Source organism: Pleurodeles waltl, chromosome 2_2, assembly GCF_031143425.1.
Source record: "Pleurodeles waltl isolate 20211129_DDA chromosome 2_2, aPleWal1.hap1.20221129, whole genome shotgun sequence".
NCBI lineage: Eukaryota > Metazoa > Chordata > Amphibia > Caudata > Salamandridae > Pleurodeles > Pleurodeles waltl.
This window is the reverse complement of record NC_090439.1, coordinates 113,157,884-113,182,536: the sequence shown is the minus strand read 5'-3', so window position 1 is coordinate 113,182,536 and position 24,653 is coordinate 113,157,884. Positions and strand designations below refer to the sequence as shown.

Below are 24,653 nucleotides of genomic sequence, written 5' to 3'. Positions count from 1 at the left end.
CGCTGCCATGAGGCAGGAGGGTAGCACTGAAAGGAACTGAAACTAATTGGCAAGCTGTAAACGCTGGTGAATCTGCCAGACAGACCGTGGTGAGCCAAGATGGCGGGTCGCAAGGTGGAGTCTTGGCTAGGTCGTGTGAGTTGGCTGAGTGGTGAGCAGAAGGTGTCCCTGTGTACCCATCTTCCTGCTCCTTTGCCTTGGTCTGTCCCTCCACTGCTCTATCTGGTCACGTGCTAAAGACACCATGGTGACATGAAAGGAAGGAGACCAGGAGGTTCTGATCGGCCACGAGCCGGGGAGGGGCGGCTGCAGCTCCATGGAAGTGGGCCTGGCTGGTGTACAGGTGGGAGTGAGAACAGGAGCCCCAACACAAATGCAGAATCAAATGGGCCATTGTGAGGGACGTAGGCAGAGGCACCGGGGCTGCCCCAGACTCGGTAAGTTCCTGGAAGAGAGACTTTGCACAAAGGCACACCTAGACATGCAATCCACCAAACTGTAATTGAAACCCAGAGAACTTCTCATTCTCTGTTTTACGGTACACCATATCACCGAAAATCTAGTGTGGCCCACTGCATCAAAAGGCATAAATAAAACTGGGGGGTATATTCATGAGCAGGTTTGTGTTGTGTTTGCACCACGCAATGTGGTACATTTGCAACACAAATCTATTTATGAAGCCACCCAGTGCCACTTTGCGTGGCCCTGAGTGGCTCCATAAATTTGGAGTAGGGTAACAGCACAAATTGCCACGTTGCCATACTCTGCTATGAGAAGACATTCTGTAGGTGTTGCATGGGTATTCCCACGCAACACCCATGGATTTTAACGCATTCACAGATTTACCAGAACTGGCAAACCTGGGAATGTGCCAAAATACTACGCCTTCCCAGGTGAGGAGTAACAAAGAGAAATATCTTTATTTCTCCTCGTTTTTTCCCCTTTATATGTGTACTGCAGAATGCAGGGAATTATTTTTGTGAAGGAAGGTCCCCCTCCCTGCACAAAACCAATCCTGCATGCAACTGAGGCGTCCTGGCACGATGGTGCAAGGGTGCCTGAGCTGGCACTAGACTGCCAAAATGGTGCCAGCGCAGTGAAAAAGGCAGAAATGCTCTGTGCAGCACATTTCTGCCCTTTCCCTGTAACGCAGCACAGCAAGGTGACTTGCTAGGCTGCGCCACATCCACATAAATATATCTCTGTATATTTAACCCTCAGCATCCAGAGTAAGCCCAGAATCGGCTTCTCACAGTCCTGTCCACAGAGTTGCCTACTGCTAGGCGACGTGTCCACTTGCTGAAGAGTACATGGGGCCCATCAGTTTACTATCTGTTTATCTTCTTCATCAACTTACCCGCAGGTTTCTACCTCAGCTGCGCTGCCGCTGCTGCACCACCTAGACGTGCTTTCTGGGAGTTATGCTCATCTTACCATCTTACACATGTTCATATCAGAACCAAAATCAGAGTAATCAACATGCACTCCTGGGAGGGGGAATCCACACACTGTTGAGTTTCTGGAACTCGAACATCATTGCACTGTACACCCCTGCTATTGGAGCCTAACTACCATTTTTACTATTTCACAAAAGTAATAAATCCAATTTACTAATTTAGTCAGTGGATTAGTTTCTCGTCCTTGCAAAGTGCATAGCAGCTGCATAGGATAAGACATACTTTCTACCTTTCTACAGGCCTCCCCTCCTCTCCCTGTGTTGTGAGGTGCTCAATTCACTCACCCCACACTATGGTAAGGAATACTGAACAAATTCCCTAAGGACACTATGAGGAACATTTACAAGAAACTGGTGCATCAGTGCTGATGCGCCAGTTTACTTGCATCGCCCCTGCCCCACCTAACGACACCATGGGTGCACTGTATTTACAAAGTGGCGCACCATAGAGCACGTTAGGCCAATCACGTAACACTTTTTGATGCTATTGTGGCACTTTACTGCACTTGCATCAAACATTTTGACACTAGTGCAGCAAAGTGCAAGGAGGCCCATTGTTTAGAATGGGTGTGTCACTTTATTGCCTGCTTTGAACAGCCATTAAAAATGGCACCAAAAATAGGGCAGTGAAATCTTGCAGATTCCACTGAGCCATTTTTGCGGGCCTCCTAACGCGGGAACACCCCCTTGCACACATTATGCCTGACGCAGGCATTATGTGGAGCAAGGGGGTCGCAGAGTGGCGCAAAGAATGTATTGTGCCACTTTGTAAAGATGGTGTGATAAAAATTGCCTCCTTGAGCCACATTAGCATTTAATAAATGACGCTAGTGTGGCACAAGGAGGCACTAGGACCTTGTATATCTGGCCCTATATTCCTTCATGTTCCTATTCCAAACCCTCTCTGGGTGCAAATCTTTTGATCGCCTCTATCTTTCACCCGGAAGGAAGGTCCAGAGGAGGCTCCCGTTTACCAACTACTTCTCACCCTGTGATACACTTGTTACAGAATTAATATTTCAATAGTTTTAAGGGTGAGGTGCTTTGCAAATTGTATCAGCTCCATAGAACCAAACAAGATGTAGTACATGGAAAGGAGAAATGAGGGCAGTAAGGGTGAGAGGCGCCGCTCTTCTAGACAGTAGACATGTAGTTTAGACAGAATAGATAAGTAAGAGTAAAGTCCGGTGCAAAACGGCCCGGTGCCTTACTGCCCGGTAGGCACCAATACGGGTACTAGGAGTACCCTAGAACAAAATGGGACAAATTGGCCCCAGCACACAGATAGTAATGTCCAACAGTAAAGCATGAAAAGATATTCCTGGTGTGGTTCCGTGGGTTGAGGAAAGTATAAAGTTGAAACGAGTCTCAAATCCTGTTTGCAGATGGAGCCGTACCTCTCCTTATGACCTTGTTTTGGATCTTATGTTGAGCTTTTTGGTACTACTTCTGGCAGTTGCTCCACACCAGGAAAGCGTATGACAGCGTGGAACACTTAATCGTATTGGTGATAAGGACGTTGCATTGACTTCTTTACACGTGGGTGCAATGAGTATCCAACAGATGGCGCTAGCCTGTTATTACTAAATACAAGATCATTAAAACAAACCAATATTCTCCAAGCCCTATTTTACATGAGATACTTAAAAACAGAAAGCTGTTTGATATCTGGTGTTGGAATGAGTTTAAGTTGTGAGGTGGGGATTGCATCTACACCTGCACCATGTCTGCAACAAATTTCAATTAATTAAACCAGACTACAGAAGCAAGTAAACTAGTTTAATAAAAGAATAGAAACAAAGAGAACAATAGGATGAAAATAGCAATTGCAGTGAAGAGAACTAAGGGGCGCATTTATGAAGACCTTTGCTGGTGTTGTGCCACGCATTGTGATGCCAGGGCGACTCAAGCATTGTCATATTTATAAAACGATGCACTTACAATAATGTTTCATTATTTAAGTGTTGCATGGGGAAAAAGCTGCACCGAGTGCAGCTGTGTCACACAACTTTTAATATATGCAATGTAGGTGTACCACCAAAAAATCTGATATAATTGTAACTCAGTGGTGTTTATGGGTTTACCACTGTGTCACACATCTTCGAAAAGCGCAATACAAAGCCTGAAATGCTCCAGAATTGCTGCTCATTGGCAAACCAGGCATAGGAAATGACACAGTGGCTGTGGTATAAAAATCTAAACAAAACAATTTGGCAAGCTCAAGTACGTCTTGGAGGTCGCCAATCTGCAACTAGAAGTAGCGAGAAGACCACCACCACACATAGGCAGCAAAGGAGGAAGGAACGTGTATTATGTCAACACATACCCCTCATTGACCTCAGGAAGGAGTAGGTCATACAGCTTTGCAGGTTGAAGACGGAGTCCATCATGGACTTGCTGCAGAAGATAGGGCCAACTCTGCAGACCGCAGCTACAATTTCACTTGAATTATAGGCCACCGGTCATGCGTGTTAGAAGTATACATGCGTCTTATTCGAGCAGACTTTACAACAATATGAGGTATCAACTAAGAGGAAGCAGGGTATTGTTGCCTGTTTCCAGTGGAGGGTAACTTATACTGGCACCTGGAGTTTTATATAATGTGTACTGTATATTTTAAACTGGTGTCTTTATGAGAGAGTCAGAATTATGTTAGCCTCTGTATTCCCACACTTAATGTTGAGCACAGTGCTACAATGGTCTGGTTAACATACTCATTTTTTTCTCTGTTATCTTTATTTTGGGAATATTTTTTAATTCTGAGAGTGCTTTTTTCATTCTGAATATGTTTTCTGATTCATTTACAGTTATATTTGATGAAATTTGAAAATAGAAGTGATTAGGTCTTACCATGAGTTCTTCATTATGACATCACTTAAGTCTGGTAAGTGGTTTATATAATGAAGTGGTTAGAGTTCAACTGATTATTTCTAGGAGCTTTGAGATGATACGTGAATTCTTGATGTTCAACTTTAGATGCTGCTTTGCAAGTCTGAAACACATCGCCTGACAAAACTTGAGAGAAGTAGATATTCATCTTTTAAAAGCAGACATTCCTTTTGATTATGCATTTTGCAGCACACATAGAAGTGCCAAATCACCATTGTAGATTGTTTATATGCAGGAAAGGATACCTTCTTGCACATAAACAGTCTATCCCCTCAACGCAGACACCCTTGCACTATGGTGCAAGGATGCCTGCATTGGTACAGGCAGCTTAATTCAGCAAGGGTGGTAAAGTTTCATATAGCGCAACCTAGATCGGAACAGCGCTTTACATCACTACGTGAAGTTTCATATTGCGTGACCTTGTACTTGTTATTATTCATTTTTTTTAAACTGCAAATTACTCTTGCCTTCACTCCCTCATAACCTGAATGCACAGAGTAAAACTTTTTGCAAAACAAGCACTGCACTTCAATTTTCAGCATGCCGCTCAAAAGTCATTGAGGATGTATTTAATTCAACATTGCAGGGTGCAGTAACTTATGCTGCCCAATGTGTCCCAAGGGACACCTAAGGACAGTCCGTGGTATTGCACCCTTTCCCTGCTTCGTGCACATTATAACAGTGAATGTTGCAGGCTTTTTGCAGCCAGCATATTACATGTATAAAAACATTATCGTAAACAGGTTGCTCCTGCTGACATTTCACATGCTTTACTTAACCTTGTATTCTCTATGAGTGTTTGCTTTTTCCTGGATGTTGTTACTTATTTTTTCACAGCCTGCATATTACTATTGTCTCCCCTCCCACATAACATATTTCCCATTATCTGGTTCTCCAGTGCAGCAAGGTCATATGAATGGCAGTAGTGCTATTCAAATATCAGCAAAAAAGTTTTAAAAATGCCATTTTCAACTCCAATACCTCTAACTTTCGCAGATGCGAGACCTAATGCATTGCAAATGCTTGTTTATTTATTGGTTTGCTCAACAGACATTGACATTTTGCTTGTTCTTACCACAGCACACGGCATATGGAAAATCATCCACACATTTCAGTCAGAGGCTGACTTCATTACAGGCAACTGCAATTTAGTTAAACACATGTATACTGCCCTTCAAACACCAGCTTGCTAAGAATAAGGTGAAAAGCACTTGAATTTACCAGTCAGTGAATGCTAGTACTTATGTATACTAGGTTGTCATCACAAGTGTTCCACAGGAATAAAAAGATTTGTTGAAAGTTGCAATGTTGACTCATCACTGTAAATCAGCTTTCACATATTAACTTATGTTATAGAAAAAGCATGATTCATTTCAATAGCAAATGTGTTTATGTAAATATTTAAGTAGGAGCCACACCCTCTCATCTTTGTGTAGGATATTTGAAGCAGTTATATTGACTTGAGAGGGAGATTTATTAACAACTTGAGGTACTACAGCTTTGTGACTTGAGGAACTGCTGCTTTGTAACAGACTTATTAAGCAGTTGCTTTTGACTCGAGAAGGGCACCTGGTGATGACTTGAAGTACTGCAACTATGCTAAAGGCCAGATCTACTGGCGCCACCAATTCTTCTTTCAAGTTGCATCACCTTGTGGCAGTTTTGCTGGCTCAAGGAATCATTCTGCCTAATCATATGTGTGTGAAAGCTAAAAGGCACCTTGCTTTAATTTTAAATGTTATGTGAAAGACTTTAAGGTGGTGCTTCCGACTCGAGAAGACGATCTAGTAATGGCTTGAGGTAGTGCAGCTAAGCGTAGGCCCGACCTATCGGCTCTTCCAATGCGCATTTCAGGTTGCACCACATTGTGACAGACCTGTTGGCTTGAGAAATCACCATGCATTACATCATGTGTGTTAATGGCAGAATGCCTCTTGCTTTCGTTGTAAATAGTGTATACCTCAAGACATAAAGTTCGAGTCCAAGGGATGGTTCGGAAAACTGGAAACGTCTAACAAGACAGGTTATCTGAAGGTCAAGAGTTAAAATACCGGTTAATGCTCGCCAGTCTTCCGTCGTTTCGCGGTCTGTAAGGAGAGTACCACAAATTGGGAAACAGGAAGCTATGTAAGTGCTTGGAAACTGTAGAAGAGAGGCAAAGATAAACGATTGATACATGTGTTTTAATGCGGTCTGGAGCACAGATTGAAAGAGTTGTGGCTTGCCCCTCAACACCTTTAAAGAACTGTTGCTAGCAAAATAAAAACACTGATATGCAGAAATGAATGAACGTGACTAGATAGCCTTTGAGTATCTGTCGCTATAAGAGGAAAGGTTTGCAGATTGTTTTCGCTGGACAAAGAGGGCGGTGACAACATACTGTGTCCTCTTCTCACCCTACCCCTGGTATTTGCAGGCAGGGGCACAATGAAACTACATAAATTAAGAGCTAAGAAGGCGCAGTGCTCCGCTCACATTTTCCACCAGTTGTGTCGAGTTAGCAATGTTCACCTGTTTAAGGCATTTATTTATGAACGTGGCGTTGCTTTTTAAGCTGGAGAATGCATGGACATTTTCACAAAACGTGTATGCAGTCACTGGGTTACTCACGGTAATTTCACTACTACTAGTTACATGATAACCACCTTCTGCACACATGAAGATTTTGCTATGTTGCACTTGGACTCATCTGGCAGCCGTGGGTTAAAATGAGATGTTTCGTAATCTGATTGGCTGCTTAAAATTGTCATTCCACTTTAAAGTGTTCCTACAGTCGAGGTGTGGCCAACACGGATGGCCGACAGGACCCGACCCCCTATCGCTTAATGCTGTGGCAGGCTGTGATGATATGCGGTCATCCTGCCGCCATGGTATGGGGTTCGCCTCTCCATATCTTTGCGGGGAGACTGGGTGGCCTGATGGTGAATTAGCACCCCGGGAAGGTCGACAAACTCCTGGCGTGGCTGTGGTCTACAGGCGTGCAACCCCCATAGTGTCCGGCTGCCGGTAGGAGCCCAACGATGCACTTTGTGGTGGAAAAGGGGTAGTGCTGAGGGAGGCGGCTCAGTCTGCTGTGCTACTGCCTCCTCCAGGTCATGTCATCCTTTCAGGTCACCCGAAGAAGAGCTGCTGGAGTGCAGAGCCCCGATGCGGAGTATGACTCTGTAGGAGCTGACAGCAGAGCAAGCTATGGGGAGGATGGAAGTGGTGGGAAGTGCCTTGGAAGAAGTTCTCAGCAAAGCTGTAGTGCAGAGGAACAACACCGTTGGTGTTTTTGCAGCTGCCAAAGTGTTGAATGTGGATCCCGATAACATGCTTTGTTTGCTGGCTGCTGACGAAGAAGATGACCATGACGTGGCTCTGCAAATACACTTCCCCCTGATCCAGGCCTTCTGCTGTGAGAATGACATCAACATCCTGCGAGTGGGCAACATGGGTCGACTGGAGGCCATCCAGGGCGGGCCCGGCACAGACGAGTCCGGGGCGGACTTGCACTGTGTGCTAGTCAATAATGGAGATTTTCTTAGCTTCAGTGAAGGAAAGTCTTGATTTTATTAAAGACACAGAGGCGAGTATTATGCTTTCTTCTCTTGCTTTAATTTCAACAGCAGCCAAGAAAAAACTACAACTCCCAGCATTCCTAGCTGGCAAACTACAGAAATATGTCACAAGAACCAACCAATCAGGACATCGGATAAGTATAAATGTCTTGACTGAGAGCGACAAGTCCTCTTTTCTTGCAGAGCAGTTAATGAACTCTGAATAACGGAAAAATGAGAATCAAAATAATACAAGCTAACACAATGGTGAAAAATGCTTCCAGACGATAGATGACATTGAAAGTCTTTTCATCGAGGTCCGGAGACAACATCATATCCTGGAACCCTTGAAAGACGGACATCTTGTGGACCTTTCCCGTCAGGCCAGCCGAAGCATTGAGCTGAAGCGGAATATGCCTTTTAAGACGTCTGGTTAGGAGTGGCAGTTGTACCTGATAAAACAAAGGGAGGGTTAAAGAAAGTAGAGGGATAATACTTGCTTCAGTGTCTTTAATAAAATCAAGACTTTCTTTCACTGAAGATAAGAAAATCTCAATTTTATTACAAAACACGGAGACTCCTATTATGCTAGTTCAAAGCATAGAAATTAACGAACTGGCCACATGAGAGACAGGTTTACAATAAAATGTTCTGAAAGTTGAAACATTTGACCAATCAGCTGATTTGAGAATGTCAACTAAACTCAATCCTGCCCAGAAGGTGTTGGCTGCCATAGCTTCTCTGGTGGAATGAGCTCCAAAAACAGAGATATCAGTGCCTGCCAAATTCATGATCCATTTTACCCAACGGGCCAGAGTAGTGGAAGAGACCGGGTTATACGGGGACCTAAAAGAGACGAGGAGCTGAGATTCAGATGAGTTTCTCAAATCATTGGTTTGTGAAATATACTCTCTTAAACAACTTCCAACACATACATTTTGATGATCCGGAAAATACGGATAAAAACAGACATCAAATTAGTTTTTGTTCTCTTTTCGAAAGAAAACCCCTGCAGCAGTGTACTGAACAGAGGTCACATCTAAAGCTCTGAAATCAGAAACACGTTTCAAGGAAACTAAACAAAGAAGGATAGTAAGCTTAGCAGAGAGGAATTTGAGGGATACGTGAGAATTAGGCTGTTGTGAAAGTAAAAATTGCAAAATAACATTAACATCCCACATAGTATTATATTTAGGTAAAGGAGGTTTAGAAAAACTTTCTCAATTTAAAAGGCGACATATTAGAGGATGTTCTCCAACGGGATTATTGTTAACTCGAACATGTTCAGCAGAAATTGCAGACCTATTCAAATTGACAGTTCTATATGCTCTACCCTGAGCGGCTAAAAAATTGACAATCAGAACTACATCCGCTGAAAAGGGATCAGCACTCCTGACCAAACACCAATTATGCCATGCTGACCAGGCTGACTTGTAGGCCCTGGTTGTTCCGGAGGGCCAAGCCTGACTGATGAAGCTTGCAGCCTCTTGCGAGATTCCTGGGGTTCTCCAGGAAGACCTGAAACCATCCATGCCCCCAGATGAAGAGAAGAATTGGGAAGTCTATTAACAATTCTAGAGCTGAGGGGAACCAAGGTTGACCCTGCCAAAATGGAGTGATTAACAGATTCTTCGTGGATTGGTGTTGAATGTGCGCCAAAACCCTGGAAATCAAAATGAAAGGAGGAAAAGCGTAATTCGTTTGATTGGACCAATCCTGTTGAAAAGCATTGGTAGCTAACGTCTGAGGGTCTGGTCTCCAGCTGTAAAACTGAGGGAGCTGAGAATTAAAACGAGAGGCAAAAAGGTTGATCGAGAAAGGACCGAATCCGGAAGAAAGGTTTCTGAAAACAGAAGGGTGAAGATGCCAATAGCTGGACTCCCGAAGATATCTGGAACACCAATCTGCGATCGTATTCATGTTTCCCAGAAGGTATTCTGCTTGAGGGGAAATCTGATTCTGGAGACAAAACTCCCATAGACTCTTTGCTAATTCGGCCAGAGGTTTTGACTGAGTACCTCCTAGATGATTTATATATCGGACTGCCGAGAGATTGTCCATCAGTAGGAGGATAGAACAACATACCTTGTCTTTGGAAAACATTTGGATTGCAAAGGAATCTGCCTCTAAACAGTTTATATGCAACAACAACTCCACTTTTGACCATAGACCTCCATTCGAGAACTGACCGCATCTTGCGCCCCAACCAGTCCGACTTGCATCAGATTCTAAGACAACATCTGGTGCGGTGGAGAAAATTGCTCTGCCGTTCCAGGTGTCTAGATGATCGAGCCACCATTGGAGTTCGACACAAAAATTGTGATCTAGAGAGATGAAGTCCTCGTAGCCGAAACCTTTGCGAAGATGTAGAATTTTTAACCTTTGGAGTGCCCGGTAATGAAGGGGACCTGGAAATATAGCTTGAATAGACGAAGCTAGAAGACCGATTATGCGAGCTAGGCATTTGATCGTAAGTTGTGTTTTGTGCAAAAGTAACTGGATTTCCTTTTTTATGTGAGAAATCTTCTGGGTAGGAAGCTGAAGGGTAGCTTTGACAGAGTCTATAAGAAATCCTAGAAACTCCATCTGGCGAGAGGGAATGAGATTGGACTTCTCTTTGTTTATGAGAAAGCCCAGGCCTTGGAGGAAAGAAATAAAATTCTCTACTTGATGTGTGAGAACGGACCTGTCCTTATGTAAAATGAGAAAATTGTCTAAATAAACAATAAGCCTGACACCTTGGACTCTCGTGTGTGTCACCACTGCCTTCAACACCTTGGTAAAACACCAAGGAGCTGAAGAAAGACCGAAAGGGGGCATTTGAATTGGAAGAATTAGTCCTTTCATTGAAATTGAAGAAATTTCCTGAATATTGATGAATTAGGATGGAAAGATAAGCATCTCGGAGATCTAGACGAACCATCCAATCATTTTCTAATAATGGGTTCCAAAGATAGAGGATAGTTTCTATCTTGAAATGATGGTATACTACAAACCTGTTGCAAAGCTTCAAATTTATCACAGGACGATATTTTTTGTTATTTTTTTGGATTAGGAATAAAGTACTGACAAAACCTAAAGGATGAGGGGAGCAAACTTCTATAGCTTGTTTTGCTGAAAGGGAGTGAATCTCTTGAGAGAGAAGCTCTTCTTGACCTTTGGAAAAAAACAATGGTTTTGGCTGACAATGTTGGACCGGAGTGGAATAAAGCTCTATGCAATAACCTGGCACGGTTTGCAACACCCAGGGATCTGTTGTTAACTTCTGGCAATTTGTTAGAAACAAACCTGTCCGTCCTCCCACCAGCAATGGACCAAAAGGGTAATCTCTTACCTGAATTTTGGAAGCCTCTAGATCTGTAACCACGTCTGAATGAGCGATTCCTCTGGGGATAAAACTGTGGTTTGAACTCTTGCTCTGATTTGATTGGCCGCACCTCTGTGGGCAAATCAGCCGGCAAAGCGACTCCTGCCTTTGCCAGCCCTGCCAAAAACACGAGAATGGAAAATCCTCTGCATGGACGATTGCGCCTTGTCTAATAATGCGAAGGTGGCCACATATTTACTGAGCTCCTTAATGAAGGAGTCTCCAAAAAGCAAACCATTAGCTTCCTGACCCATTCCTTTGGAAGCGAGATTGTTCAATTTTGGGTCAATTTTTAATAGAAGACTCTTCTGTCTCTCTTGTGCCAAGGCAGCGTTAGTGTTACCTAAAAGACAAATTGCCCTTTGGGCCCAATTTGATAAGATAACCAGGTCGACTTTGGAACCCTCCATTCTGGCCTCTTCCGCCAAATCCAAAATTCTTGTTAATGGACCAGAAAGATCCAACAATCTGTCCTGACAATTAGTCCAGGCCCTTTTTTGGGATCCTTACCAAATTTAGTGAAAAATATTAACAGGTTAGGGTCAATCACTGGAGTGGCTGCAATATTATTGGAAAGGGAAGTTCTAGGACATTCAGACTTTAATCCATTGCGCGGCAATTTGCCCAAAGGCTGGCGTAATTTGTTGGAGACATATGCAGCGACATGCTCACAGGGTGTCCACTCAGTGGAATTTGGGTGACGGATAAGAGCAGGATCAAACATCAGTTGACCTGAGAAATCTAAGATAGATTCATTAGAATTAACATTTTTTGATGACTCTCCCAGTTCATTGAGAGAAGTTTTACGCCTCTTCTCCACAGGCCCTGACCAGATCATTACGCCCGGATCATCCTTATCCATATCTGAGTCACCCATGTCATCATCTATGTCTCCCAAGTGAGAAATATGAATGGGGAAGGTAAGATTAGAGGACGTACTTGGTTCTGAAAAATAAGTTAGGGGCCAAATTGTCCACCCTTCGCTTTTTGGGCTTTTTGGAACCTGAAGAAGAAGTATTGAAGGTCAATAGTTTCTTGACCGAAGCCTCAAAGGACTTAGAAAAATCTGAAATGGAACTAGAGACTGCTTTTTGAACTGAATCTTTAATAAAAGAATCTAAATTGTCTTTAAAATTTTGAGCCTCTTCATCCTCAGAATAATTTTCCATGATAAAAACTCAAAATGAAAATAATAGCTTAGAAAAATAAACTGTGCTGAAAGAAAAAATATTTTTTTGGGATAAAAGAATTAATTGGGGTTAAACAAAGCCTCTGCAGTGAAAAAAGCACACTAAACCTGATAAAAAGGGTTAATTTATTCAGGGAAGGAACCAGGAAGTAGAGCTCCGTACAACCAATGCTCGTCAGAGGGATGGAGGCGTGGCCCGGCTCTCCAGAACAGACGGATACTTGCCAGCTTGAGACAGAGAGAAATTCCCTCCGTAGATGAAGTGGCTGGAAACAAACTTGGTATTCCCACAGGGAAGGAGGCGGGAGAAAGGCAATAAAGTGAAGCGCTGGCAACGTTTGAGGAAAAACGAGCCAGTAAGAGCGTCTCGGTCACAGATACGACCGTTAGGTCAAACGTGATGAAGGCGCCCCAAATAGAACGTTGAGGAGCGAGTGCAGGAAATATGCATTAACCATGGGAATTAGTAACATGTGAAACTAAACAAAATATATATATATATATAAACAGAACCTACAAGCACAATAAATATGTAAAATGGAATGTGAGAAAAAGTAGTACTTATCTTGACTGCGAGCAGCAAGAAAAGAGGACTTGTTGCTCTCAGTAACAGACATTTATACTTATCCGATGTCCTGATTGGTTGGTTCTTGTGACATATTTCTGTAGTTTCCCAGCTAGAAATTCTGGGAGTTGTTGTTTTTGCTTGGCTGCTGTTGAAATTGAAGCAAGAGTAGAAAGCATAATAGGAGCCTCCGTGTTTCGTAATAAAATCCACAGCATCCCAGTGGAAAGACCCCGCTCTCAATCAGGTGATTTGCTTTTGCCAAGAAAGTCGCTATTTGGATCAGTGGGTGCCAGTGATAAACCTCCCCGACTGATGATGGAAGCTGGACGAAGGAATGCACAATAGAACTGCACTGAAGCTTTCAAGTAGTTTTGTCGCTGCTTGAAGACGAACTGGTCGCATGTAGGAGGCTGGACTGGCTTGTAGTGAGTACCTAGGGGTACTTGCACCTTGCACCAGGCCCAGTTATCCCTTATTAGTGTATAGGGTGTCTAGCAGCTTAGGCTGATAGATAATGGTAGCTTAGCAGAGCAGCTTAGGCTGAACTAGGAGACGAGTGAAGCTCCTACAGTACCACTAGTGTCATATGCACAATATCATAAGAAAACACAATACACAGATATACTAAAAATAAAGGTACTTTATTTTTATGACAATATGCCAAAAGTATCTCAGTGAGTACCCTCAGTGTGAGGATAGCAAATATACACAAGATATATGTACACAATACCAAAATATGCAGTAATAGTATTAGAAAACAGTGCAAACAATGTATAGTTACAATAGGATGCAATGGGGACACATAGGGATAGGGGCAACACAAACCATATACTCCAAAAGTGGAATGCGAACCACAAATGGACCCCAAACCTATGTGTCCTCGTAGAGGGTCGCTGGGACTGTAAGAAAACAGTTAGGGTTAGAAAAATAGCCCACCCCAAGACCCTGAAAAGTGAGTGCAAAGTGCACTAAAGTTCCCCAAAGGACATAGAAGTCATGATAGGGGAATTCTGCAGAAAAGACACAAATCAGCAATGCAACAACGATGGATTTCCAAACGAGGGTACCTGTGGAACAAGGGGACCAAGTCCAAAAGTCACAAGCAAGTTGGAGATGGGCAGATGCCCAGGAAATGCCAGCTGTGGGTGCAAAGAAGCTGCTACTGGACAGTAGAAGCTGAAGATTCTGCAGGAACAACAAGGGCTAGGAACTTCCCCTTTGGAGGACGAATCCCCCACGCCGTGGAGAGTCGTACAAAAGTGTTTTCCTGAAGAAAGACCGCCAACAAGCCTTGCTAGCTGCAAATCGTGTGGTTAGGGTTTTTGGATGCTGCTGTGGCCCAGGAGGGACCAGGATGTCACCAATTGCGTCTGGAGACAGAGGGGGCGTCGAGCAAGACAAGGAGTCCTCTTAGAAGCAGGCAGCACCCGTAGAAGTGCCAGAACAGGCACTACAAAGTGGAGTGAAACAGTGCTCACCCGAAGTTGCACAAAGGAGTCCCACGTCGCCGGGGGACAACTTAGGAGGTCGTACAATGCAGGTTAGAGTGCCGTGGACCCAGGCTGGACTGTGCACAGAGGATTTCCGCCGGAAGGGCACGGAGGCCGGAGTAGCTGCAAAAGTCGCGGTTCCCAGCAATGCAGTCTGGCGTGGGGAGGCAAGGACTTACCTCCACCAAACTTGGACTGAAGAGTCACTGGACTGTGGGAGTCACTTGGACAGAGTTTCTGGATTCAAGGGAACTCGCTCGTTGTGCTGAGAGCAGACCCAGGGTACCGGTGATGCAGTTCTTTGGTGCCTGCGGTTGCAGGGGGACGATTCCGTCGACCCACAGGAGATTTCTTCGGAGCTTCTAGTGCAGAGAGGAGGCAGACTACCCCCACAGCATGCACCACCAGGAAAGCAGTCGAGAAGGCGGCAGGATCAGCGTTACAGAGTTGCAGTAGTTGTCTTCGCTACTTTGTTGCAGTTTTGCAGGCTTCCAGCGCGGTCAGCAGTCGATTCCTTGGCAGAAGGTGAAGAGAGAGATGCAGAGGAACTCGGATGAGCTCTTGCATTCGTTATCTAAGGAAATCCCCAAAGCAGAGACCCTAAATAGCCAGAAAAGAGGGTTTGGCTACTTAGGAGAGAAGATAGGCTAGCAACACCTGAAGGAGCCTATCAGAAGGAGTCTCTGACGTCACCTGCTGGCCCTGGCCACTCAGAGCAGTCCAGTGTGCCAGCAGCACCTCTGTTTCCAAGATGGCAGAGGTCTGGAGCACACTGGAGGAGCTCTGGGCACTTCCCAGGGGAGGTGCAGGTCAGGGGAGTGGTCACTCCCCTTCCCTTTGTCCAGTTTCGCGCCAGAGCAGGGCTGAGGGGTCCCTGAACCGGTGTAGACTGGCTTATGCAGAAATGGGCACCATGTGTGCCCATGAAAGCATTTCCAGAGGCTGGGGGAGGCTACTCCTCCCCTGCCTTCACACCATTTTCCAAAGGGAGAGGGTGTAACACCCTCTCTCAGAGGAAGTCTTTTGTTCTGCCATCCTGGGCCAGGCCTGGCTGGACCCCAGGAGGGCAGAAGCCTGTCTGAGGGGTTGGCAGCAGCAGCAGCTGCAGTGAAACCCCGGGAAAGGCAGTTTGGCAGTGCCAGGGTCTGTGCTAGAGACCCGTGGGATCATGGGATTGCACCAACAACGCCAGGATGGCATAGAGGGGGCAATTCCATGATCTTAGACATGTTACATGGCCATATTCGGAGTTACCATTGTGAAGCTACACATAGGTAGTGACCTATATGTAGTGCACACGTGTAATGGTGTCCCCGCACTAACAAAGTCCGGGGAATTGGCCCTGAACAATGTGGGGGCACCTTGGCTAGTGCCAGGGTGCCCACACACTAAGTAACTTAGCACCCAACCTTTACCAGGTAAAGGTTAGACATATAGGTGACTTATAAGTTACTTAAGTGCAGTGTAAAATGGCTGTGAAATAACGTGGACATTATTTCACTCAGGCTGCAGTGGCAGGCCTGTGTAAGAATTGTCAGAGCTCCCTATGGGGGGCAAAAGAAATGCTGCAGCCCATAGGGATCTCCTAGAACCCCAATACCCTGGGTACCTCAGTACCATATACTAGGGAATTATAAGGGTGTTCCAGTAAGCCAATGTAAATTGGCAAAATTGGTCACTAGCCTGTTAGTGACAATTTGAAAGAAATGAGAGAGCATAACCACTGAGGTTCTGATTAGCAGAGCCTCAGTGAGACAGTTAGTCATAACACAGGTAACACATTCAGGCACACTTATGAGCACTGGGGCCCTGGCTGGCAGGGTCCCAGTGACACATACAACTAAAACAACATATATACAGTGACAAATGGGGGTAACATGCCAGGCAAGATGGTACTTTCCTACACAACCTCCCCCCCCCCCAAACGAAGGACAATAAGACTAGCCATGACCTGATGAGTCTTCATTGTCTAAGTGGAAACATCTGGAGAGTCCATCTGCATTGGAGTGGGTACTCCCAGGTCTATGTTCCACTGTATAGTCCATTCCCTGTAGGGATATGGGCCACCTCAATAATTTAGGATTTTCACCTTTCATTTGTTTTAGCTAAAGTAGAGGTTTGTGGTCTGTCTGAACAATGAAGTGAGCGCCAAACAGGTATGGCCTCAACTTCTTCAGTGCCCAGACCACAGCAAAGGCCTCCCTCTCAATGGCAGACCAACGCTTTTCTCTAAGGGTCAACCTCCTACTAATAAAAGTAACAGGTTGATCCTGGCCCTCAGAATTAAGTTGTGATAGGACTGCCCCTACTCCTAATTCAGATGCATCAGTTTGGACATAGAATTCTTTAGAGTAACAAGGGCTTTTCAGGACAGGTGCAGAGCACATGGCCTGCTTGAGCTCCTCAAAAGCTTTCTGACAGCTAGCTGTCCACAATACCTTTTTAGGCATTTTCTTGGATGTGAGGTCATTAAGAGGGGCTGCAATGGAGCCATAGTTCTTAATGAACCTCCTGTAATACCTAGTGAGGCCTAAAAAGGCTCTCACCTGGGTCTGAGTGGTAGGGGGAACCCAATCTATAATAGTTTGGATTTTCCCCTGAAGTGGTGCAATCTGGTCTCCACCAACCAGGTGTCCCAGATAAACCACCTTCCCCTGCCCTATCTGGCACTTTGAAGCCTTGATAGTGAGGCCTGCCTTTTGCAGGGCCTCCAAAACTTTCCATAGGTGGACCAGGTGATCATCCCAACTGGAGCTAAAGACAGCTATATCGTCCAGATATGCTGCACTAAAAGCTTCCAGCCCTTGCAGGACTGTATTCACCAACCTCTGAAAAGTGGCAGGTGCATTTTTCAATCCAAAAGGCATTACTGTGAATTGGTAATGGCCTCCAATGGTTGAAAATGCAGTTTTTGCTTTTGCATCTTCTGATAATTTGATCTGCTAATACCCTGCAGTCAAGTCAAAAGAGCTTAGATACTTGGCAGATGCCAGTGTATCTATGAGCTCATCTGCCCTGGGTATAGGGTGAGCATCAGTTTTGGTTACCTGGTTGAGACCTCTGTAGTCTACACAAAACCGCATTTCCTTCTTTCCATCCTTGGAATGAGGTTTTGGTACAAGTACCACAGGAGAAGCCCATGGACTTTCAGAGTGCTCAACCACTCCCAGTTCTAACATTTTCTGCACCTCTTGCTTTATGCAGTCTCTGACATGGTCAGGCTGCCTATAGATTTTACTTTTGACAGGCAAGCTGTCTCCAGTATCTATAGTGTGCTCACACCAAGAAGTGGTACCTGGCACAGTAGAGAAGAGTTCAGAAAACTGACCCAGGAGATTTATGCAATGGTCTCTCTGCTCAGCAGTGAGACAATCAGCCAAAACTACACCTTCCAATAGAGCATCTTGTTCTGTGGAAGAGAAGAGATCAGGGAGAGGGTCACTCTCTTCTTCCTGTCCCTCATCAGTTGCCATGAGCAGGGTGAGATCAGCCCTGTCATAGTAGGGTTTCAGGCGATTGACATGGAGCACCCTAAGGGGACTCCTGGCAGTGCCTAAGTCAACTAAGTAGGTGACTTCACCCTTTTTCTCAACAATTGTGTGGGGTCCACTCCATTTATCTTGGAGTGCTCTTGGGGCCACAGGCTCCAAGACCCACACTTTCTGCCCTGGTTGGTACTGAACCAAAACAGCCTTCTGGTCATGCCATTGCTTTTGGAGCTCTTGGCTGGCCTGAAGGTTTTTACTGGCCTTTTTTATGTACTCAGCCATCCTTGATCTGAGGCCAAGTACATAGTCCACTATGTCTTGCTTTGGAGCTTTTAAAGGTTGTTCCCAACCCTCCTTAACAAGTGTTAGAGGACCTCTTACTGGGTGTCCAAAGAGGAGTTCAAAGGGGCTGAAGCCCACTCCTTTCTGGGGTACCTCCCTGTAAGCAAAAAGGAGGCATGGTAAAAGGATATCCCATCTCCTGCGGAGTTTTTCAGGGAGTCCCATAATCATGCCTTTGAGAATTTTGTTAAATCTCTCTACCAGTCCATTTGTTTGTGGATGATAGGGTGTAGTAAACTTGTATGTCACACCACTCTCCTTCCAAATGGCCTTTAAGTAAGCAGACATGAAATTGCTTCCCCTGTCTGATACCACCTCTTTTGGGAAGCCCACCCTGGAAAATATTCCCAGGAGGGCCTTTGCCACTGCAGGTGCTGTAGTGGTCCTTAGAGGAATTGCTTCAGGATATCTGGTGGCATGGTCCACTACCACCAGGATAAACCTATTGCCTGAAGCAGTAGGAGGGTCAAGGGCGCCAACTATGTCAACCCCTACCCTTTCAAAGGGAACCCCAACCACAGGCAGTGGAATAAGGGGTGCCTTTGGAGTGCCACCTGTTTTGCCACTGGCTTGACAGGTTTCACAGGACTTACAAAATTCCTTTGTGTCCTCTGACATTCTAGGCCAATGAAACAGGGGAACAAGCCTGTCCCAAGTTTTCATTTGCCCCAAATGTCCAGCTAAGGGAATGTCGTGGGCTAGAGTTAGGAGGAACTTTCTGTACTCCTGAGGAATCACTAACCTCCTGGCAGTTCCAGGTTTAGGATCCCTTGCTTCAGTGTACAAGAGGTTGTCCTCCCAGTAAACTCTGTGTGAGTCACTGACATCCCCCTTTGCTTGTTTGACAGCTTGCTGTCTTAGACCCTCTAGTGTGGGACAGGTCTGCTGTGCCACACCCAGCTCCTCCCTGGCAGGCCCCCCTTCACCCAAAAGCTCAGCAGTGTCTGCTTCCAGCTCCTCTGGTGTAGGTTCTGCACAGGGTGGAAATTCTTCTTCCACAGAAGTAGAATCCACTGTAGAGGGAGGGATAGTAGGTAGTGCTTTACTTCTACTAGCCCTAGCTTTAGGGAGCACTTGGTCCATTGTTCCAGGATCCAAGTCACCCTGTCCTTTTTGCTTTTTGGCCTGAGCCCTGGTTAAAGCACAAATATGCCCTGGGATGCCCAGCATTGCTGCATGGGCCTCTAACTCCACATCTGACCAAGCTGATGTCTCCAAATCAATTCCTAGTAGACAGTCTACAGGTAAATCTGAGGCTACCACAACTTTCTTTGGACCAGTAACCCCCCCCCAGTTGAGATTTACAACAGCCATGGGGTGGCTAAGGGTGTTGTTGTGAGCATCGGTTACTTGGTACTGGTGACCAAGTAGGTGTTGTTCAGGGTGGACCAGTTTCTCTATTACCATAGTAACACTGGCACCAGTGTCCCTGTAGGCCTGAACATCAACACCATTTATTAGGGGTAGTTGATTGTACTTATCCATATTAAGGGGACAAGCAACCAAGGTGGCTAAATCAATAGCCCCCTCAGAGACTAACACAGCCTCTGTGGTCTCCCTAACAAGACCAACCCCAACTAAGTTACCAAAAGTGAGCCCAGCTACTCCCTTGGATTGGCTATTAGTAGGTTTGCTCCCACCACCACTGCTAGTACTAGGGGCACTAGGTGTAGCAGCAGGGGTTGTAGTGGTAGGAGGCTTGGTGCTTTTCTTTGGACAACTGGGATCTGTTGTCCAATGGCCTTTTATTTTACATAAATAGCACCAGGGTTTCTTTTCTTTGTTTTGATTAGAAGAGGATTTGGACCCACCAACCCCAACAGAGTGTTTTTGTGGGCATGATGAAGACTCATTTTTAGATTTGTCCCCACCCTTGTCAGAAGACTTACCATCCTTCTTCTTGTTGCCATCTTTGTCACCCCCTGTATGAACTTTTCTGTTCACCCTTGTTCTGACCCATTTGTCTGCCTTCTTTCCCAATTCTTGGGGAGAGGTCAGATCAGAGTCCACCAAGTACTGGTGCAACAAATCAGACACACAATTATTAAGAATATGCTCTCTCAGGATCAAGTTATACAGGCTTTCATAATCAGTAACTTTACTGCCATGTAACCACGCCTCCAAGGCCTTCACTGAATGGTCAATGAAATCAACCCAGTCTTTTGAAGACTCCTTTTCGGTCTCTCTGAACTTCATCCTGTACTGTTCAGTGGTGAAGCCATAACCATCCAGGAGTGCATTCTTAAGAACTTTGAAATTATTGGCATCACTTTCTTTCACAGTAAGGAGCCTATCCCTACCCTTTCCACTAAATGATAGCCATAGGATAGCAGCCCACTGCCTTTGAGGGACATCCTGTACAACACAGGCCCTCTCAAGTGCAGCAAACCACTTGTTAATGTCATCCCCCGCCTTATAGGGGTGAACTATCTTGTGCAGATTCCTAGAATCATGCTCTTTTGCAGGATGACTATTGGGAATACTGCTGCTGCCACCATGGGTTTCTAAACCCAGCTTCTGTCTTCCCCTTTCCACTTCTAAGGACTGTCTATCCAAATCCAGCTGTTGCTTCTTGAGCTTCAGTCTGGTTTGTTCCACTCTCAATCTATTGAGCTCCCTTTCTAACAATCTGTCATCAGGGTGGGTGGGTGGGACATTCCTTGAAACAGAAGTATGGTGAGAATGTACAGAAGGAGAACCATCCCTTACAGAGGGCATCCTAACAGCTTGGTTAACAGAAACATCACTTCTACTATGATGTGAAGCAACACTCTTGCCCTGATGTGAGACAACACTATCAGTATGGTGTGACTCTACCTCAGTACCAACTATGCTAGGCTGTCTTGTAATGGGCAAGCTAGGAAGTTTATTTCCTGAATCTTTTTCTAGGGGAGTCCCTGGATCAGATTGGGAACCATTAGCTACTTTTTCAACAGAAGGGGCACCTCTGGCCTTATCCTGTTCTATAAGCATGTTAACCAACAGTTCTCTGGGGGGATTCTTACCTACACTTATACCTCTTTCTATGCAGAGACTCCTTGCTCCTTTCCAGCTAAGGTGATCATAAGCAAGTTTGGACAGATCAACAGTTTGGCCTGTGCCAGACATTTTAGAGAGAGTTAAAGTGATAGAAAAAGGAACAAAAAGTTTGTCAGAACTTTTAGAAAGACAGAAAAAAACCTTTTAAAACTTTTTAAGACTTTTTAGAAAGTTTAGATGTACTTTTCAGTACTTTAGAAAAGAAGTGAGAAAAGAAATGCAAAACTTGTTGGTTAGGTGTACATACACTGAACTTGTTTTGTATATTTTTCTCTTATGAAAAGTACAATGACAAAAGTGGTAAGTAGTTACAGAGCACTTATCCCACCACTGCACAACCAATGTAGGAGGCTGGACTGGCTTGTAGTGAGTACCTAGGGGTACTTGCACCTTGCACCAGGCCCAGTTATCCCTTATTAGTGTATAGGGTGTCTAGCAGCTTAGGCTGATAGATAATGGTAGCTTAGCAGAGCAGCTTAGGCTGAACTAGGAGACGAGTGAAGCTCCTACAGTACCACTAGTGTCATATGCACAATATCATAAGAAAACACAATACACAGATATACTAAAAATAAAGGTACTTTATTTTTATGACAATATGCCAAAAGTATCTCAGTGAGTGCCCTCAGTATGAGGATAGCAAATATACACAAGATATATGTACACAATACCAAAATATGCAGTAATAGTATTAGAAAACAGTACAAACAATGTATAGTTACAATAGGATGCAATGGAGACACATAGGGATAGGGGCAACACAAACCATATACTCCAAAAGTGGAATGCGAACCACGAATGGACCCCAAACCTATGTGACCTCGTAGAGGGTCACTGGGGCTGTAAGAAAACAGTTAGGGTTAGAAAAATAGCCCACCCCAAAACCCTGAAAAGTGAGTGCAATTGCACTAAAGTTCCCCAAAGGACATAGAAGTCGTGATAGGGGAATTCTGCAGGAAAGACACAAATCAGCAATGCAACAACGATGGATTTCCAAACGAGGGTACCTGTGGAACAAGGGGACCAAGTCCAAAAGTCACAAGCAAGTCGGAGATGGGCAGATTCCCAGGTAATGCCAGCTGTGGGTGCAAAGAAGCTGCTACTGGACAGTAGAAGCTGAGGATTCTGCAGGAACAACAAGGGCTAGGAACTTTCCCTTTGGAGGACGGATCCCCCACGCCGTGGAGAGTTGTGCAGAAGTGTTTTCCTGAAGAAAGACCGCCAACAAGCCTTGCTAGCTGCAAATTGTGTGGTTAGGGTTTTTGGATGCTGCTGTAGCCCAGGAGGGACCAGGATGTCGCCAATTGCGTCTGGGGACAGAGGGGGCGTCGAGCAAGACAAGGAGCCCTCTCAGAAGCAGGCAGCACCCGTAGAAGTTCCAGAACAGGCACTACAAAGTGGAGTGAAACGGTGCTCACCCGAAGTCGCACAAAGGAGTCCCACGTCGCTAGGGGACAACTTAGGAGGTCGTGCAATGCAGGTTAGAGTGCTGTGGACCCAGGCTGGACTGTGCACAGAGGATTTCCGCCGGAAGTGCACGGAGGCCGGAGTAGCTGCAAAAGTCGCGGTTCCCAGCCATGCAGTCTGGTTTGGGGAGGCAAGGACTTACCTCCACCAAACTTGGACTGAAGAGTCACTGGACTGTGGGAGTCACTTGGACAGAGTTGCTGGATTCAAGGACCTCGCTCGTCGTGCTGAGAGGAGACCCAGGGTACCGGTGATGCAGTTCTTTGGTGCCTGCGGTTGCAGGGGGACGATTCCGTCGACCCACGGGAGATTTCTTCGGAGCTTCTAGTGCAGAGAGGAGGCAGACTACCCCCCCAGCATACACCACCAGGAAAGCAGTCGAGAAGGCGGCAGGATCAGCGTTACAGAGTTGCAGTAGTCGTCTTCACTACTTTGTTGCAGTTTTGCAGGCTTCCAGCGCGGTCAGCAGTCGATTCCTTGGCAGAAGGTGAAGAGAAAGATGCAGAGGAACTCGGATGAGCTCTTGCATTCGTTATCTAAGGAAATCCCCAAAGCAGAGACCCTAAATAGCCAGAAAAGAGGGTTTGGCTACTTAGGAGAGAAGATAGGCTAGCAACACCTGAAGGAGCCTATCAGAAGGAGTCTCTGACGTCACCTGCTGGCCCTGGTCACTGAGAGCAGTCCAGTGTGCCAGCAGCACCTCTGTTTCCAAGATGGCAGAGGTCTGGAGCACACTGGAGGAGCTCTGGGCACCTCCCAGGGGAGGTGCAGTTCAGGGGAGTGGTCACTCCCCTTCCCTTTGTCCAGTTTCGCGCCAGAGCAGGGCTGAGGGGTCCCTGAACCGGTGTAGACTGGCTTATGCAGAAATGGGCACCATGTGTGCCCATGAAAGCATTTCCAGAGGCTGGGGGAGGCTACTCCTCCCCTGCCTTCACACCATTTTCCAAAGGGAGAGGGTGTAACACCCTCTCTCAGAGGAAGTCCTTTGTTCTGCCATCCTGGGCCAGGCCTGGCTGGACCCCAGGAGGGCAGAAGCCTGTCTGAGGGGTTGGCAGCAGCAGCAGCTGCAGTGAAACCCCGGGAAAGGCAGTTTGGCAGTGCCAGGGTCTGTGCTAGAGACCCGTGGGATCATGGGATTGCACCAACAACGCCAGGATGGCATAGAGGGGGCAATTCCATGATCTTAGACATGTTACATGGCCATATTCGGAGTTACCATTGTGAAGCTACACATAGGTAGTGACCTATATGTAGTGCACGCGTGTAATGATGTCCCCGCACTCACAAAGTCCGGGGAATTGGCCCTGAACAATGTGGGGGCACCTTGGCTAGTGCCAGGGTGCCCACACACTAAGTAACTTAGCACCCAACCTTTACCAGGTAAAGGTTAGACATATAGGTGACTTATAAGTTACTTAAGTGCAGTGTAAAATGGCTGTGAAATAACGTGGACGTTATTTCACTCAGGCTGCAGTGGCAGGCCTGTGTAAGAATTGTCAGAGCTCCCTATGGGTGGCAAAAGAAATGCTGCAGCCCATAGGGATCTCCTGGAACCCCAATACCCTGGGTACCTCAGTACCATATACTAGGGAATTATAAGGGTGTTCCAGTAAGCCAATGTAAATTGGTAAAATTGGTCACTAGCCTGTTAGTGACAATTTGAAAGAAATGAGAGAGCATGACCACTGAGGTTCTGATTAGCAGAGCCTCAGTGAGACAGTTAGTCATAACACAGGTAACACATTCAGGCACACTTATGAGCACTTGGGCCCTGGCTGGCAGGGTCCCAGTGACACATACAACTAAAACAACATATATA

At 45.6% G+C, this 24,653-nt stretch overlaps 1 pseudogene; it reads left to right on the top strand.

Moving 5' to 3' along the window:
- The first annotated feature begins 7,501 nt into the window (after nt 1–7,501).
- On the top strand, nt 7,502–13,342 carry LOC138273040 (growth arrest and DNA damage-inducible protein GADD45 alpha-like; annotated as a pseudogene).
- The last annotated feature ends 11,311 nt before the right edge of the window (nt 13,343–24,653 follow it).